The 18,883-nt window shown below is 41.5% G+C and overlaps 1 long non-coding RNA gene across 1 annotated transcript in view; it reads right to left on the reverse strand.

The window, feature by feature from the left end:
• Positions 1–13,776: 13,776 nt before the first annotated feature.
• LOC135276945 (uncharacterized) overlaps positions 13,777–18,883 on the reverse strand; it is an 84,580-nt gene continuing 79,473 nt past the window's right edge. Inside the window, exons 2-3 of the long non-coding RNA XR_010344503.1 lie at positions 14,493–14,593; positions 13,777–13,861 (exon numbers count right to left, since the gene is read on the reverse strand). This is a non-coding gene — a long non-coding RNA (uncharacterized LOC135276945). The remainder of the gene's footprint in view (positions 13,862–14,492; positions 14,594–18,883) is intronic.

Here is an 18,883-nt window from a genome sequence, read left to right on the forward strand (position 1 = left end):
ACTAAATCTTAGTCATTATTATTGTCATTAATTTGGTTGAGGGAGGTCAGATGTGGAAAGCACCTGGAAAAAGACAATTTAAGTTCATCATTGAAAGGCAGTAATCTTATTTAAGTAAGAAAATGTTCCTTGCAAGCAAGATGGAATTGTTTTAACTGTGACACTGGGTACTATAAACTGCAAAGTAATATCTCATGAAATTTTAGAGTTTGAAGATTAAAATGCATGACTTAGAATGCAGTCTGGGGAAAGGGTAGGAAAATGGGAAGAAGGAGTCCTTCTTTAACTAGGTCTGGGAGCCCACATCCCTCAGGCTCCCTCCTCATGAAATGACTTCCCCTCTTCCTCAGCTCCAAGCAAGAAAACCGAAGAATAGAGAAGTTAAAATTTTTTGCTGATCCATGATTCAAGACCAGGTTCATCTGGATCAAAAACCCTTTGCTGATTCTGCCTCTCCATCCTGTCAAGTACTGTGCCAGGCAGACACTCTGGAGGAAACACAGATGTATGATATACCCCCAAACCCAAGTGTCAGCACTCTCACAGGAGTAACTAATATTACCCAGAAGTTCTGGAATACAGTTGAGAAAATCTCTCAGCAATTGAGAGAGAGAGAGAGAAAAAATTAGATGATCAAAACAAGAGATCCAATATCCAACAAACAGGAATTCTAGCAAAAAAAAAAAAGAGAGAGAGAGAGAGAATGAAAGAGAGGAAACCATCAAAAAAATTTAATATAGTTCCTCAGACCTGAAGGGCATGAGCTTCCTGAATAAAAAGATCTGCTAAGGATATAGAACTATAAGTGGCATGGAATCCATTATCATGAAATTGTCTAGATTTTAACACCAAGACAAAGTCAATTGAGTGTGAGATTTTAAAAAGTCATTTCCCAAAAAAGTGAAGTTTTCAAAACATTTACTTCCCACGTACTCTTTCTCAGGCAGCAGTCAATGTGTTCCATTGAAATAAGGGAGTAACCCAATGGTGTGCTGTAGCTGGCTCATGCCAGCACACAAGATCATCTCTTTTCAACTCTGAGTTTAGTAATATCACATTGGTCACTTAAAACCAGCCATGGTGGGAATATTGATACCACAGAAATCAGCAAACACTATGAACTAGGGCTTCCCGTCCCCCTCAGCCCTCCCCAACCCCCAGGTGGTTGTTACATTTACCAACACACTCCTGGAATAAACCAAGAAAAAGAAAGATGAAGGATCTGCTATGGTCTGAATGTTTGTGTTTCTCTGCAATTCATATGCTGAAACCTAATCCCCCAGTGTGTTGTTGTTAAGAGGTAGGGCCCTCATGATTGGGATTAGTGCCCTTATAGAAGAGGCCTGAGGATGCTTGTTTGCCTCTTTTGCCCTTCTGCCATGTGAGGACACATAGAAAGTGCCATCCATGAGGAATGGGCCCTCATTAGACACCAAATCTGCTGGCATCTTGATCTTGAACTTCCCAGCCTGCAAAACTGTGAGCAATAAATTTCTATTACTTATAAATTACCCAGTCTAAAGTACTTTGTTACAGTAACCTGAACTAAAACAAGACCTTTAGGAGAAAAAGCTCAGTAAATTCCAATGATAATGATGAAGAGAAATCTCAGTACAGCTGAGAAGAAATTAGATAGAAATAGGGTTCCAGGGCTGGGTGTGGTGGCTCACTCGTGTAATCCCAGCACTTTGAGAGGCCAAGGCGGGTGGATTACTTGATGTCAGGAGTTTTAGACCAGCCTGGCGAACATGGTCAAACTCCATCTCTACTAAAAATACAAAAAATTAAAATTGGCTGGGCGTGATGGCACGTGCCTATAATCCCAGCTACTTGGGAGGCTGAGGCAGGAGAATCGCTTGAACCTAGGAAGCAGAAGTTGCAGTGAGCCAATATCATGCTGTTGCACTCCAGCCTAGGTAACAGAGCAAGACTCTATCTCAAAAAAATAAAAATAAAAAATAAAAGAAATAAGGTTCCAGCAAAAAAAAAAAAAGTCTTTCAAAAAGAAGCTAAGACTGATAAATTATCTGAGAGTTTCAACAATGTTGAGAGATCTTTTAAAACTCTGGTAAAGATTTTATGGACATATTAGTCACAGATGTCAATACCAAGAAAAAAAAAAGGCAATTATTAACTACAGGGGAAATACAACATTTCACAAAAAAGAAGGAATTGTAACTGTAGTATATTATTTGGCTCTGGTATGAATAAGGTTGATATAATCACAGTGACAGGGTATTAATATTGATGTGACTAACACGACGATATAACTTTATGAAAATAATGCAATGAAGGAAATTGAGAGTCGTGAAAATAATAGAATACTTTCTAGATCCATAGTAGGAAAACAATAACTAAAATGTAACATAAAAAAATCTGTAGCATAAGCATGTTATATAGAATTAAGGAAAGGCTGGGCACTGTGATTCATGCCTGTAATCCCAGCACTTTGGGAGACTGAGGGAGGCAGATTGCTTGAGCCCAGGAGTTTGAGACCAGCCTGGGCAACATGGCGAAACCCGGCCTCTACAAAAAATACAAAAATTACCTGAAAGTGGTGACACTGTGGTCCAAGCTATCTATCCAGAGAGGCTGAGGCAAGCGGATTGCTTAAGTCCTGGAGGCCAAGGCTACAGTGAGCCAAGATTGTGCCATTGCGATCCAGCCTGAGTGACAGAGCAAGACCATGTATCCAAAAAAAAAATTAAGGAGAAAGACAGCTGAAGAGACAAATTTTGGAATTGTAGATGGTGAACCTGGGATGGGGCAAGATGGCAGAATAGAAGCTCCACCAAACATCCCTTCTGTAAGGACGCCAATTTAATATCCACATACACACACACAACGCACCTTCCCAAGAACCAAAAATCAGGTGAGCACTCACAGTATCTGGTTTTAACTTCATATTTCTGAAGAAGGCACTGAAGAGGTAGGAAAACAGCCTTGAATCGCCAATGCCACGCCTCTTCCATCCCCCGGCAGCTGCAGCGCAGCTTGGAGAATGTTTTGGTGCACTGGGGAGAGGAAGATCAATCTGAAGGCATTGAGCTCAGTGCTGCCCTATTAAAACAGAAAGCAAACTCAGACCACACTCAGCTGATACCCAACCACCAAAGGAACATTTAAACCAGCCCTAGCCTGAGAGGAATTACCAATCACAGTGTCTGAAGTTGAGTTGGCTAACGTGCTCTGGGGCCTCAATCAATGTGACAGGCAGCCTAGGCCACAAGGACTGCAGCTCTTAGTTGAATGCTGGTACCAAACTGGGCCCAGAGACAGTGGACTGAGGGGGGCATGCAACCTACTGAGACACCAGCCGGGGTGACTAAGGGAGTGCTGGCCTTTCCCCTCCCCTAAACCCAGGCTGCATGGCTCACAACTCCAAAAGAGACCACTTTCCTCCACTTGAGGAGAGGAGAGGGAAGAGTTGGGAGGACTTCAGACTGCTTCTTGGATACTAGCTCAGCCGCGGCAGGATAGGGCACCGGTCAGAGTCATGAGCCCCCATTTTCAGGCCCTAACTCCCAGATGACATTTCTAGACACATTCTGGGCCAGAAGGGAACCTGCTGCCTTGAAGGGAAAGACCCAGTCCTGGCAACATTCATCATCTGCTAACTGAAGAGCTCTTGGGCTCAAAATAACCAGCAGTGATACCCAGGTACTACATCAAGGGTCTTGGGTAAGACTCTGAGACTTACTGGCTTCAGGTGAAACTCAGCACATTTCCAATTATGGTGGCTATGGGGCAATGCCCTTCCACTTGAGTAAAGCAAAGGGGACTTTGTCTTTCACCTTAGGTACCAGCTCAGTCACAGGGGTCAGCTAGCTTTTCGGGTCCCTGATTCCAAGACTTGACTCTTTGATGGCATTTCTGGACCTGCTCTGGGCCAAAGGGGAGCTCACTGCCCTGAAGAGTGAGTTCCAGATCACACAGCATTCACCACGAGCTGACTTAAGAGCGCTTGGGCCTTAAGGGAACATAGGTGGTAGTCTGGCAGTACTCCCCATGGGCCTGTGTTGGCAGTGGCCATGAGTGAGGCTCCTCTACCTTTGGGAAGGGAAGGGAAGAGTGAGAAGGACTGTGTCTTGTGGTTTGAGTGCCAGCTCAGCCACAGTACAAGAGAACACCAGACAGACTTCTAAGGTTTTTGACTTTAGTCCCTGGCTTCCAGACAGCGCCTCTGGACACGCCTGGAGCCTCGGGGAACTCACCATCCTGAAGGGAAGGACACAGGCCTGACTGGCTTTGCCACCTGCTGATTGTAGAGCCCCAGGGCCTTGACCAAACATAGACTGTAGCCAGGGAGTTGTTACAGCAGGCATTGCGTGAGACCCAGCGATGCGCTGGCTTCAAATTTGACCCAGAACAGTCATAATGGTGGTTACCACAGGTGTGCTATGTCACACCACCTCCACCTCCAGGTGGTTCAGGACAGAAAAAGACAGACTCCACTCATTTGGGAGAAGAGAACAAGAGGCTCTGCCTGGTAATCCAGGATATTCTTCCAGATCTTTTCCAAGACCATCAAGGCAGTACCTCTAGGAGTCTATAAGAACCACAGTGTTACTGGGCTTTGTGTGCCCCCTAAAGCAAACACAGCTTAGATCACAACACCCAAGTTTGTTTGAATATCTGGAAAGCGTTCCCAAGGATAGGTACAAACAAGCCCAGACTAAGAAGACTATAATAAATACCTAACTCTTCAATGCTCAGACACCAAAGAACATCTACAAGCATCAACACCATCCAGGAAAATACAGCCTCACCAAATGAACTAAATAAGACACCAGAGATATGTGACCTTTCAGACAGAAAATTCAAAATGACTGTGTTGAGGAAGCTCAAAAAAATTCAACATAACACAGAGAAGGAATTCCAAATTCTATCAGATAAATTTAACAAAGATGTTGAAATAATTAAAAAGAATCAAGCAAAAATTCTGGAGCTGAAAAATGCAATTGGCATACTGAAGAATGCATCAGTATTTTTTAAGCATAATTGATCAAGCAGAAGAAAGAATTGGTGAGGTTGAAGACAGACTATTTGAAAATACACAGTCAGAGGAGCCAAAATTAAAGAATTAAAATCAATAAAGCACACCTACAGGATCTAGAAAATAGCCTCAAAAGGGCAAATCTAACAATTACTGGCTTTAAGGTCTTGTGCAATGCCTGTAAAAGCACTTTGGGAGGCTGAGGCAGCAGATCACTTGAGTTCAGGAGTTCAAGCGCAGCCTGGACAACATGGTGAAACACTGTCTCTACAAAAAATACAAAAAAAGAAAAAAATTATCCAGGCATGGCAGCACATGCCTATAGTACCAGCTACTTGGGTGGCTGAGGCGGGAGGATCACTTGAGCGTAGGAGGTCAAGGCTGCAGTGAGCTAAGACTGCACCACTGCCCTCTAGCCTGGGTGACAAAGTGTGACACTGTCTCAAGAAAAAAAATTTAGAGCAGAATGAAAGAAATTGAAATAAAGAAAATTATATAAAAGATCAATGAAACAAAGTGTTGTTTTTTCGAAAGTTAAAATTGACAAACCTTTGGCCAGGCTAATGAAGAAAAAAGGAGAGAAGATCCAAACAAAATCAGAAATAAAAAGGGAGACATACAATTGATATTACAGAAATCCAAAGGATCAACTATATGCCCATAAATTGGAAATTCTAGAAGGAATGGATAAATTCTTATACACATATAACCCACCAAGACTGAACCGGGAGGAAATCCAAAACTTGAACAAATAAATAACAAGTAAAGAGACTGAAGCTGTACTAAAAAGTCTCCCGGTAAAGAGAAGCCTGGGATCAGATGGCTTCACTGCTGAATTCTACCAAACATTTAAAGAAGAACTTATGCCAATCCTACTCAAACTATTTTCTGAAAAATAGAGGAAGAGGGAATACTTTCAAACTCATTTTATGAGGCCAGTAATATCCTGATACCAAAACCAGACAAAGATACATCAAAAAAAAGAAAACTACAGGCCAATATCTCTGAAGAATGCTGGTGCAAAAATTCTCAACAAAATACTAGCAGACTGAATTCAACAATACATTAAAAAGATCATTCATTATGACCAAATGGAATTTATCCCTGGGATGCAAGAATGGTTAAACATTCACAAATCAATCAACATGATACATCATATTAACAGAATGAAGGACAAAAACCATATAGTCATTTCAATTGATACTGAAAAGGCATTTAACAAAGCCTTTTCATAATAAAAACCCTCAAGTCCCTTCATAATAAAAACCCTCTAAAAACTGGGTATAGAAGGAGCATGCCTCTTCATAATAAAAGCCATATATGACAGACCAGCAGCCAGTATCACACTAACTGGGAGAAAACTGAAAGCCTTTCCTCTAAGCTCTGGAAGATGACAAGGATGCCCACTTTAACCACTATTATTCAACATAATACTGGAAGTCCTAGCTAGAGCAATCAGACAAGAGAAAGAAATAAAAGACATCCAAATTGGAAAGGAAGAAGTCTAAATATCTTTGTTTGCAAATGATATGATCTTATGTTTGGAAAAATTTAAAGAATCCACCAAAAAAACTATTACGACTGATAAATTCAGTAAAGTTGCAGGATACAAAAGCAACATACAAAATCAACATACAAAAATCAGTAATATTTCTATATACCAACGTGAACAATTTGAAAAAGAAATTAAAAAGTAAACAACTCAATAGGAAATAATCTAAAAATCTGGTTTTAAAATGAAGAAAAAATTTAATTAGACATTTCTCAAAAGAAGATGTACAAATGGCAAACAGGCATAAGAAAAGGTACACAATATCACTGATCATCAGAGAAATGCAAATTAAAGCTACAATGAGATATCATCTCACTCCAGTTAAAATGGCTTTTATCCAAAAGACAGGCAATAACAAATGCTGGTGAGGATGTGGATAAAAGGAAACCTTCCTACACTGTTGGTGGAAGTGTAAATTAGTATAACCACCATGGAGAACAGTTTGGAGGTTCCTCAAAAAACTAAAAATAGAGCTACCATATGATCCAGCAATCCCACTGTTGGGTATATACCCCAAAAAAGGACATAATTATATCGAAGAGATAGCTGCACTCCCATGTTTGTTTGAACACTGTTCACAATAGCCAAGATTTGGAAGCAACCTAAATGTCCATCAACAGATATGGTTTGGCTGTGCCCCACCCAAGGGTGGGGCCAGCTGGAGACAATCGAATCATGGGGGCAGTTTCTCCCATACTGTTCTTGTGGTAGAAAATAAGTCTTATGAGAACTGATGGTTTTATAAATGGGAGTTACTCTGCACAAGCTCTCTTGTCTGCTGCCATGTAAGATATGTTTTGCTTCCCTTCACTTCTGCCATGACGTTCAGGCCTCCCCATGTGGAAATGTGAGTTAATTAAACCTCTTTCCTCTATAAATTACCCAGTCTTGGGTATGCCTTTATTAGCAGCATGAGAGCAAACTAATACAATGAATACAGAAAATGTGGTACTTATACACAATGGAGTACTATTCAGCCACAAAAAATGAATGAGAGCCTGTCATTTGCAACAACGTAGATAGAACTGAAGGTCCTTATGTTAAGTGGAATAAGCCAGGCACAGAAAGACAAACATCTCATGTTCTCACTTACCTGGGGGAATCAAAAAATCAAAACACTGAACTCATGGAGCTAGAGAGCAGAAGGAAGATTAACAGAGGGAAGGTGGGAGGATGCGTGGGAGGTGGGGATGGTTAATGGGTACCAAAAAAATAAAAAGAATGAATAAGACCTAGCATTTGCTAACACAACAGGGCAACTATAGCTAATAACACTTAAATCATACATCTAAAAATAACTTAAAAAGTACAATTGGATTGTTTGCAATACAAAGAATAAATAAATACTTGAAAGAATGGATACCCCATTTTCCATAATGTGATTATTAATCATTGCATGCCTGTATCAAAACATCTCATGTACCCCATAAATACACCTACTATGCATCCACAAAAATTAAAATTAATTGTAGATGACTACCTCTCAGAAATGATAGAGAACTGAGAAGTTGGCAAGGGTAAGGTGAGTGACCCCTTGTTCTAATCCCCACAGTACAGCTGGTCCCTGATGTATGATGGTTCCACTTACAATTTCTCAACTTTATGATGGTGCAAAATTGATACCTGTTCAGTAGAAACCATATTTTGAGTACCTATACAATCATTCTATTTTACACTTTCAGTACAGTATTCAATAAATTATATGAGATATTTGATGCTTTATTATAAAATAAGCTTTGTGTTAGATTATTTTGTCCACTGGCAGGCTAATGTAAGTGTTCTGAGCATGTTTAAGTTAGGCTGGGCTAAACTGTGATGATCAATAGGTTAGGTTTATTAAATGTATATTTAATAAATATTTTTGACACAATATTTTCACCTTACGATGGGTTTATCAGGACATTCAAGACATAACCCCATCATAAGCTGAGAAGCATCTGTACTATCTTATTCTTCAACTGTGTCCCTAATTATTTTAAACAAACAATGAGAGAAGCCAGCATGGCATTGATGATCTCAGCATCAGGTCCTGTGGGCTCCTGAGATGAAGAACAAGACAGAGCGAGCTGGGGGAAGATGGAGAGCTCTAGACTTCCCTCTGTCACAGGCCTGTGAAAGGAAGAGAGAACAATCAGACAGGAAAGAAGAAATGGGACAGACAGGAGCAATAATCCATACTGGAGCTGGTCAACCGAGACCTTCTAAGACTGAGTCAGCTTCTCTCTGAATTGTTCCCAAACAAGTCTGCTAGCTATAAAACTCAGAGTTCAGGGATAACAAGTATTATTGACAATAATGTAAAACACATGATACAAAAGTGTCCCACCATAAGGGATGGCTTAAATAAAAATAGTATATCTATATATAGAATACTGGAAGACATTTAAAAGGATGTTAAGAGGGCTATTAAATAACATGGAAAGGCATTTAAAGTCTATTTAGTTTAAGGGGAGTAAAAGGGGAGAACCAAAAAAGGAGAGTGTACAACAGCATGTACAGCATACCTTTTGGTTTAAAATTATATATGCAAAATAGTAAAACTATATACATATATATGTGCATAGAAAAAAGACTGGAAGAAAACAGCTAATAAGTAATATTTAAATTGTCTGTATTTTTAAAATGACCTACAATGAACACATATTCCTTTCATAATAAGCATAAAACAATAAAGGGGCTGCTGTTATTTTATTTTAATTTATTTTTAGACAGGGTCTCACTATGCCACCCAGGCTGAGTGCAGTGACATGATCATGGCTCACGGCAGCTTCAACTTTCTGGGCTCAAGCAATCCTCCCACCTCAGCCTCCTGAGTAGCTAGCACTACAGGCAGGCACTACCACACCTGACTTTTTTTTTTTTTTTTTTTTTTTTGTAGAGAGGGGTCTCCCTGTGTTGCCCAGGCTGGTCTCAAACACCTGGCTTCATGCTATTCTCCTACCTCAGCATCCCAAAGTGTTGGGATTACAGGCATGAGCCACTGCACCCAGCCTTAAATTTTTAATTAATAAAATGAAAGGTACAATCATAGGTGCATCCCCTCATCTTCATTCCTGCTTCTCAGTCCCCATCCTGTTACCACTTAGGATAGAAGAAAAGGGCATGTCTCCAGTAAAAGATAAATAAGGTATAACAGTTAATTATCCCAGCCACTCCTGCTGTGGGATAAATTGTGTATCGCTGTCATGGTTACTCAATTTGGTAATATACGAAATGTCTACCTGCATTTCGAATTTCATTGCAAGCATTTAAATTACAAAAGATTGACACATTAAAAGAGCAAAACTATCATTTTTATTCAAGTTGACCAACCTCTACCAGAAGAGCTTCAGGAGTTGTCTTGATACCACATTGTTTTAGTAACATTCCAAATTTGGCCATCTCCTTCTAAAGCTGTCAGACAACGAAACAGACATCCAAATGCAATGTGTGTCATGTGTATCAAAATGCTGGTTTCTAAATTAAAAGAGAGCTCTGAATATGGACAACATAGTGGCTAAGATCAAAAGGAGCACTCCCTCTTCATCAGGGTGAATATAAACTGGGACAAACATTTTGGAAAACAATTTGTAAATATGTATTTCAGCCTCAAAAACTGATCCAGAGGCTGGGCCAGTGTCTAAAACCTGTAATTCCAGCACTTTGGGAGCCCTAGGCGGGTGTGTCCCCTGAGGTCAAGAGTTCTAGACCAGTCTGAACAATAGGAGAAACCCTGTCTCTACTAAAAATACAAAATTAGCCGGGCCTCGTGGCACATGCCTGTAGTCCCAGCTACTCGGGAGGCTGAGGCAGGAGAATCACTTGAACCTGGGAGGCGGAGGTTGCGGTGAGCCAAGATCACATCATAGCACTCCAGCCTGGGCAACAAGAGCCAAATTCCGTTTCAAAAAAAAAAAAAACTGACCGAGAGATTCTTCTTCTGAGAACACAATCTGAGAAAATTGTTGAAATGCAGAAAAAGACATTGAAACATTATATATAATGCAGATCAGGTAAAGTGTTTAATCCCAAGGGTGGGATATTACACAGACATCAAAAAATATGTTTTCAAATAATTTTAATGACACAGCAAAATGGTTATGTTATGATTGTCATGAGAAAAGGATACCCAGTTGTATAATCTCAATTATTTAAACAAAATGCATAGAGTAAGTGCATTTTGGGAAATACATAGTGTAAGTGCATAGTGAAACTTTCCCCTTGGCCCTCCAAAGTCTCACTGAAAAATCAACTTACAAAAGGCAGATCAATTGGAGAAAAGGCATACAGATTTATTTAATGTATAGACACAGGAGCCTTCAGAATGAAGACGCAAAGATACAGGAGAAATTGTCCATTTTTATGCTTAGGTTCAACAAACTAGGGACAGCCTTGTAGAAATATGATTGATTAGACAAAAAAGGTATGAGCTAATGCTAATAGACTGAGTGGGGAAACCCAGCAAGGCCTGTCTGTCTAGATTCTTCTTGGCCTCTCTGAGCAGTATTCCTTCCTTCTGGGCGTGGGCAGGATCCTCTCTGGAATGTGGTCTTACGATCTCCACCAAACAAGGTAGGTCAGATAATTTATTTAAGGCCAGTTTTTACACAGAAACAAGTGGGGAAAGTTAAAGTAATATTTTTAAGTTTTATGGCTGGCTTTGGGGAGAAGGGGTGCTGGTTTCCATGACACATCTTGGGACAGAGGGATTCTAGTTCCTATGGCCATCCTTGGGGGAGAATAGGACTGAGAGACAGGAAGGCAGAAGAAGGTCAGAGATGAACTTTTGCTTCTGAGGCTCTTTCTGAGGCTCTTTCTGAGGCCTTCATTTCGGGGTATTGTTTTATGAGCCCCCATATTGGCATATGTGATGGTTAACTTTAAGTGTCTACTTGACTGAATTAAGAAATGCCTAGAAAAGTGGTAAAGCATGCATTCTGGGTGCGTCTGTGAGGATCTCTCTAGAGAAGATTGGCCTGTGAGTTGGACTGCATGGGGAGGATCTGCCCTCAATGTGAATGGGCACCATCTAATCACCTGGGAACCTGGAGAGAACACAAAAGGCAGAGAAAGGGTCTTTCCTCTCTCTCCTGGAGCTGGGATGCTCTTCTGTTACCTGCCCTCAGACATCAGAACTTCAGGTTCTCCAGCCTTTGTACTCCAGGACTTAGACCAATGGCCTTCCAGGTTGTCAGGCCTTTGTCCTCTGACTGCGAGCCACACCATCGGGCTTCCCTGGTTCTGAGGCTTTCAGATTCAAACTGAATCATGAACCAGGTCTCCAAATTGCAGATGGGCTGTTGTGGGATGTCTCAGCCTCCAGAATCTTGCAGGCCAATTCTTCTAACAATTCTCCTATCATATATTTATATCTATATCTATATTTAGATCAATATATAGGTATCTATCTCATTCATTTTGTCTCTTTGAAGAACCCTGACTAATGCCACATGAAAGGTGAGAAATTCATCAAAACATTAATCATAGTTTCATTTGAGCGGTAGAATTATGGAGGATTTCCATTCTCTTATCTAGACTTTTCATGTCTTCTGAGTTTCTGATAACTGAGAGATGAAGTGGCATTCCTTAGTTCATGGGAACCAGCGAGTGCCAATGTTCTTAAATTTATTCATTCAGAAGTGCGGTCATAAACTGATTCTCCAGAAACAAACAAAATCTTAATGTATAATATTTACTGTTTCCATGGTGTAAATGCTCCCACTGTGTCCAATTCCATGCGTCAAACAGGAGGCCTCTTACAGATGGGCTGGAGCAGGGCAGAGGTGGCGAACACCCAGAGCAAAGGAACCGAACCCTAGGGCAAAGGGAAGGAAGGAACTGGGAATAGGTTGCTCACTAAGCACGCCACCCCTACCCCCAGGTTTCCTCTTCCACTCTTGCAATCCAGCTAAGAGTCACTTTTACTTGTAGCTGTGACAAAGAACACTGAAAAGTGAGATTTTTCAGTCCTGAAGGTAGATTCCAAAATGTTGGATGGTACAGAAGCCAAACCAAGGACCATGTGGGTCAAAACCTATGATTAGCTGGGGTCACCTAGAGAAAGTAGGTAATTAACAAGGAGTCAGTCACGTGTGAAGTTCAGCTGCCTCCATTTACAACTCTGAATTCCAGAGTAGGGGATGGGATGGGGGTGGTTTAAGCTTGAGGTTCCACACTTGGAGGAATATTAGAATTGCCTGGGGTCAGGAGGGTGGGACTTGCTAAATGCAGATCACTGGACTCTACCACCATGGCTTCTGATTCCTAGTATGCCTGGGGCTGGGCTGAAGAATGTACATTTATGACAAGCTCCCAGGTGATGCTTATGTGCTGGTCCAGAGCACACGTTGAGAAACACTGCCCTGGATGGTTCAAATTATCAGCAACAAAGGAAGAGGATTCCAGTAGGCGAGTGAGTGCAAGGAGTCCAAATATAGATTCAAGGAAGGAAGACAACTTCTGTTCCTTCTCAACACACAATTAATACAGTGGTTTTCAGTTCATGTCTTAATAATTTACAGGCCTCTAAGACAGCAGTTCCCAATCTTTTTGGCACCAGAGACTGATTTCATGGAAGACAATTTTTCCTTGGACCAGAGGAGGGGGAATGGTTTTGGGGTGATTCAAGCACATTACATTTACTGTGCACTTGATTTATATTGTTATTACATCATAATATATAATGAAATAATTATACAACTCGCCAGAATGTAGGATCAGTGGGACACCTGAGCTTATTTTCCTGCAGCTAGACAGTCCCATCTGAGAGTGATGGGAGAGTGACAGATCATCAGGCATTAGATTCTCAGAAGGAATGCGCAACCTGGAATCCTCACGTGTGCAGTTCACAATAAGGTTTGTGCTCCTATGAGAATCTGATGCTGCCACTGATTTGACAGGAGGCTGGCCTCAGGCAGTAATGTGAGCCACGGGGAACAGTTGTAAACACAGATGAAGCTTCGCTTACTCACCTGCCTCTCACCTCCTCCTGTGTGGTCCGGTTCTTTTTTTTTTAATTGCATTTTAGGTTTTGGGGTACATGTGAAGAACATGCAAGATTGTTGCATAGGTACACACATGGCAGTGTGATTTGCTGCCTTCCTCCCCATCACCTATATCTGGCATTTCTCCCATGCTATCTCTCCCCAACTCCCCACCCCCTGCTGTCCCTCCCCTATTTCCCCCAGACAGACCCCAGTGTGTGATACTCCCCTCTCTGTGTCCATGTGTTCTCCTTGTTCAACACCCACCTATGAATGAGAACGTGCGGTGTTTGATTTTCTGTTCTTGTGTCAGTTTGCTGAGAATGATGGTTTCCAGGTTCATCCATGTCCCTACAAAGGAAATGAACTCATCGTTTTTGATGGCTGCATAATATTCCATGGTGTATATGTGCCACATTTTCCCTGTCCATTCTATCATTCATGGGCATTTGGGTTGGTTCCAGGTCTTTGCTATTGTAAACAGTGCTGCAATGAACATTCGTGTGCATGTGTCCTTACAGTAGAATAATTTATAATCCTTTGGATATATACCCAGTAATGGGATTGCTGGGACAAATTTCTATTTCTAGGTCCTTGAGGAATCGCCACACAGGCTGTTACCAGTCCATGGCCCAGGGGTTGGGGATCCCTGCTCTAAGGTAATTTTTTTTTTTATCAGACTGGACATATATTTGGGAGTTACTGTAAATCTCCAACAGCCTCCAGCTTAGCAAGAAAAATAATTTGAAGTCATTTTGAGAAATTTACACTGATAGGATGTAGTTGAGCCTCCTAGAAATAATGAGGTTATTATTGTCACAAGTAACATCAGCACACGCAGCCTCAGAGAGGGCCAGTCATCCCAGATCACTTAGCGAGGCAGTGTGTGGGTCAGGCTGGGTTAGCTTCTGTGTCCCTCCTCCCTCCACCTCCATCCTTTCCCCCACAGGTCCCCTCACCCCCACTGCCCCACCAGTCTCACCGATTTTAGAGAAGGGATTAAGCTTTTGAGTCTTCCATGTTTTGTGTCCTCTGGCATTCTGGAATCTCTGAACTTCTTCTCACCGTAATGCTTTTCAATGCCTGAAATAAAATACCCAAGATTATATAGGAAACCAACTATATTGAAAGATTGTTATCAAAATAGTATTAGAAAACAAAATTTTGATATAGGGATGTGTAGCAATGGCAGATATTACCGTATATTAAAGTACTAACAACAAGACCTAGGGGCTGGCCCAGTAAGTGTCAGAACTCTGAAGTACTGAAGTCAATAATAGTTTGAGGTATCTGTAATAATTTCAATGTGCTATGGAAATAGCTGTGGTTTTTATTGATGGCAACATTATAGGTTTGCTAATGTTACTGTGGCTTGTCACCTACCTTCATAATTAAAGGACATGCCAATTTTCAATTAGCGGTGTAATTATTTTTTCCTATACAAGTTCATGTGCCCTCTGAATTCTTAACACGTACTCCTTGGGGGACAGGGGACCCATGGACACCAGTTAAGTCAGATTCAACAAATCTAAAGAAATCTTTAAGACACTAAAATTTATATTTCCGTCTTATTTCTCATATTCTTTTAAAAAATATGGCTACATGATTCCTTGCTTTGTTTTTTTATTTTAAAACTTGGAATGAGTTATTCTTATTCAGTAATTACCCCAGGATCCACTACATGGAACACAAAACACACTCATATTCCTGTCTCAACAGGACTTCCAAATGTCATCGATCCAGCGTGCTTCCTAAATAATATAAAACATCACTGGCTAAAAAGAAATCGCATTTTGACTCACAGGCCCATCTTTTCAGAATCATAAACTCAGAAATCTTGCCTGTAGGGTACTGCCCAAATCAGATCCAGAACTAACAGCAAAACATTTTTGGCTTCTTAGAACACATTTCATTTCATTCCCTAATGCATCTTAATTAATGCCCAAAGTTTTCCCCACCCCCAGAACAAAAACATCACACAAAAAACTTTATTCTCTTTTGGGAAGCCAAATGCCGAAGTTCTCTATCATAGCTGTAAAGGTAAGAAAAAAATAACAGTGTTTATTCTTTTCCCACACTCCATGACTCCACACGAACACATCGAGGTAACTGGAAGTTAAATTTCTACTTTTTAATAGTCTTGGGCATCTCTGCAGAGCATGCAATGCCTGGGCATTCACATTTCGTTTTTTTTTTTTTTTTTCATTGCATTCCCCAGGCTCCTGCCCTTTCAAACATATATGTAAATGAGGGGGCCCACAGAGCTATGCATGCAAATTTCTTTAAATAAGAATCCTGAAAACCAAAAGGCTGTTGGTGGTTTCAGAAAATATCTTGCAGGAAAATGCTGTGTCCATAGTGAACTGTCACTGCATGACCCTGGGAAAATTAACTTGTGTGGAGGGAAAAACAAAGAGCTGTGGTTGGAGCAAGACACCTCCATCAGTCTCCGCGCACAAAACTGCAGCTAGGCTGCTGGGGAGGAAGGTTTGAAATGGCGATCATTAAAAACTCAGGAGACAACAGATGCTGGAGAGGATGTGGAGAAATAGGAACACTTTTACACTGTTGGTGGGAATATAAAGTAATTCAACCATTGTGGAAGACAGTGTGGCGATTCTTCAAGAATTTAGAATCAGAAATACCATTTGACCCAGCAATCTCATTACTGGGTATATATTCAAAAGATTATAAATTGTTCTGTTATAAAGACATATGCACACGTATGTTCATTGCAGCACTGTTTACAATAGCAAAGACTTGGAACCAACCCAAATGTCTATCAACGATAGACTGGATAAAGAAAATGTGACACATACACACCATGGAATACTACGCAGCCATAAAAAACAATGAGTTCGTGTCCTTCATAGGGACATGGATGAATCTGGAAACCATCATTCTCAGCAAACTGACACAAGAACAGAAAATTAAACACCGCATGTTCTCACTCATAGGTGGGTGTTGAACAATGAGAACAAGTGGACACAGGGAGGGGAGCATCACACACTGGGGTCTGTTGCGGGTGGCTAGGGGAGGGACAGCGGGGGATGGGGAGGGTGGGGAGGCATAATGAAGGGAGGAATACCAGGTATAGGTAATGGGGGGGATGAAGGCAGCAAACCACCTTGCCATGTATGTACCTATGCAACAATCCTGCATGGTCTGCACTTGTACCCCAGAACCTAAAGTACAATTAAAAAAAAAAAAAAGAAAAGAAAGGGGATTAGGAGGGGCACCGATTCTTTTCCTTTCCATAGACTCGAGTATTATTTTTTAACAGAAAATGTCTCTAAACATTGTGCTTAATAACATGAATAAATGTGTGAAAGGGTCTTTCATGGAGAGATGAAATCCCTCCACCTATCATTGGAACCTGAGACCACTGTGCTAATATCACTAGAAAGCCCTGAAACCAAAGGTTTCACTGGATCAAAGATTTCACTGGCCTTGCCCCACATCTGAGCTCTGCCTGCCACCAGGAAGCTGGTTCTGTAATTTGCATGTCAGAGCCACTTCATGCCCAGGGCTTTTCCTGCAGGGCAGAGGGACAGGGCTTTGTCATCACGTGGAATCTGTTGAGAATTTGCTTCTCCCTCAAAACACAATGTATTTTCACATCAGCATATCCTTAGATCAAGAAAGAGATCTTCTGTAACCAAGACATTGGGAATCCAAGAGAAGAGAAACTAGCACTGGGTGAAGCAGGCAGGCCTCCGTGGCTTAACCTTGCAGTACCTCTGTCTCATTTGGGAAAGGACGGATAATATTAACAGTACTTGCCTCACGGGATGTTACGAGTAGCTTTCAATGCAGGGTTGAGAAGTGTCTGGAAGAAACCAATGAATTTTATGATGTCTTTTAACCCATCCCCAAACACCTGAAAATACATACCTTTATGGAAAATTATTAATTTTGTGAACATGTATCAATTGCCTAGAAAGTATAGGACCTCGTCCATTAGGACCAATTGGTCATTTTTCCAGAAACCTGCATTTCAAAACTTTTCGAAGTGGTAGAAAAGGAGCACAAATGCTACTGGGAATCCTCCCACTTGTCTGTAACCACAGGCAGCTGCCAGCCTGCAATCCCAGCACTGCCAGGCTGGAAGGGGTCTTGGGGAACCCACCTCAACAACACTCTGGTTTGTAGATGAGATGCTAAGGACCAGAAACACCTACCTGTCCACAGTCACCCAGCAGAGCCCACTCCAGAGCTCAGTGACCCTCACCCCCAGCCCAGAGCTCACTTTCCGCTTCACAGGGCCCTCAAAACTGCGAGGTGACCCTGATTCTCCACCCTCCTTTCCAAGTGCATTCCAGAGTTGCTGACAGTCGAAGACGCAGTTTAAACTTCTGAGTTGCCTTTGAATTTAGTCTCTTGAAGCCATCTGAACTCAGAAGCTAGAATTAGAAACTAGAAAGCCAGAGGTTTGAGGGAGAAATTTTTCCCTGAGAACTGTCAGCACGCATTTATTATTAAGGTCCAAGTAATTCCCTTTACCTCTCTCAATAGGTTTCACTGCTCCATTAATTTTAGTACCTTTGAAAGGTCTAAATGCAACCCTAGATCTCAACTCCAAATAGCCCTTTAAGGAACAGGAACCCTTAGAAGGCAAGGTACTTAGCACAGTTGGCTTCGACCGTATGTTAGGTACATATTCACAGGCAGCCTAAACCACATGTTCACAGCTGCCAACCTCTAAGTTCACACACCAAAGCCCAGACAAATGCTTAGGGGCCCACCACATATATTCATACTCTACACACTGGCCTCAGACACATGCACACATCTGGCACGCTCTGCACACACAAACCCTACATACACATATAAGTACCATAATCAACCTACCTAAACATGTGCTTACACACACACAAATGTGTGCACACATATGCACACATGCACATACATTCTCTTTCTGTTTCTCTTGCTCTCTCTTACTTTGTTCCCTGTCTGATTGCTAATCCGGCAAGTCTTGGCTCTGTGACCCTGAACTTCAACTCCCAGGCCTGGTGCTATGCATTTCACATTTACCCTTGGATCCAGCTTTGAATATGAGCTGACTCTAATGGTCTTTAACATAACTTGCTTCAGTTCTTATGAGGTCTGCAACCTGAATCTGCAACATCCATGTTCTAGCTCAGACCTCTGAGGAATCCAAATTCTGACACCTCCCATTTAATCAGAGATCTAACCCAACCCAACCGGACCCAACCAGCCCAGCCTGGGGCAGCCCCTCTTTTTCCATCACCACCTTGCTCCCAAAGCAGGAGGACAAAGTGAATGGATCAGGCAGCACAGTCCCAAAGGACATCAGAATATAAAACTTACCTACTTGAGTCAGATGCTCCATTCAGTTAACCTGGAATTCCA

This window comes from Aotus nancymaae, unplaced genomic scaffold (assembly GCF_030222135.1).
Source record: "Aotus nancymaae isolate 86718 unplaced genomic scaffold, 86718_ANA_hifiasm-v0.15.2.pri h1tg000029l, whole genome shotgun sequence".
NCBI lineage: Eukaryota > Metazoa > Chordata > Mammalia > Primates > Aotidae > Aotus > Aotus nancymaae.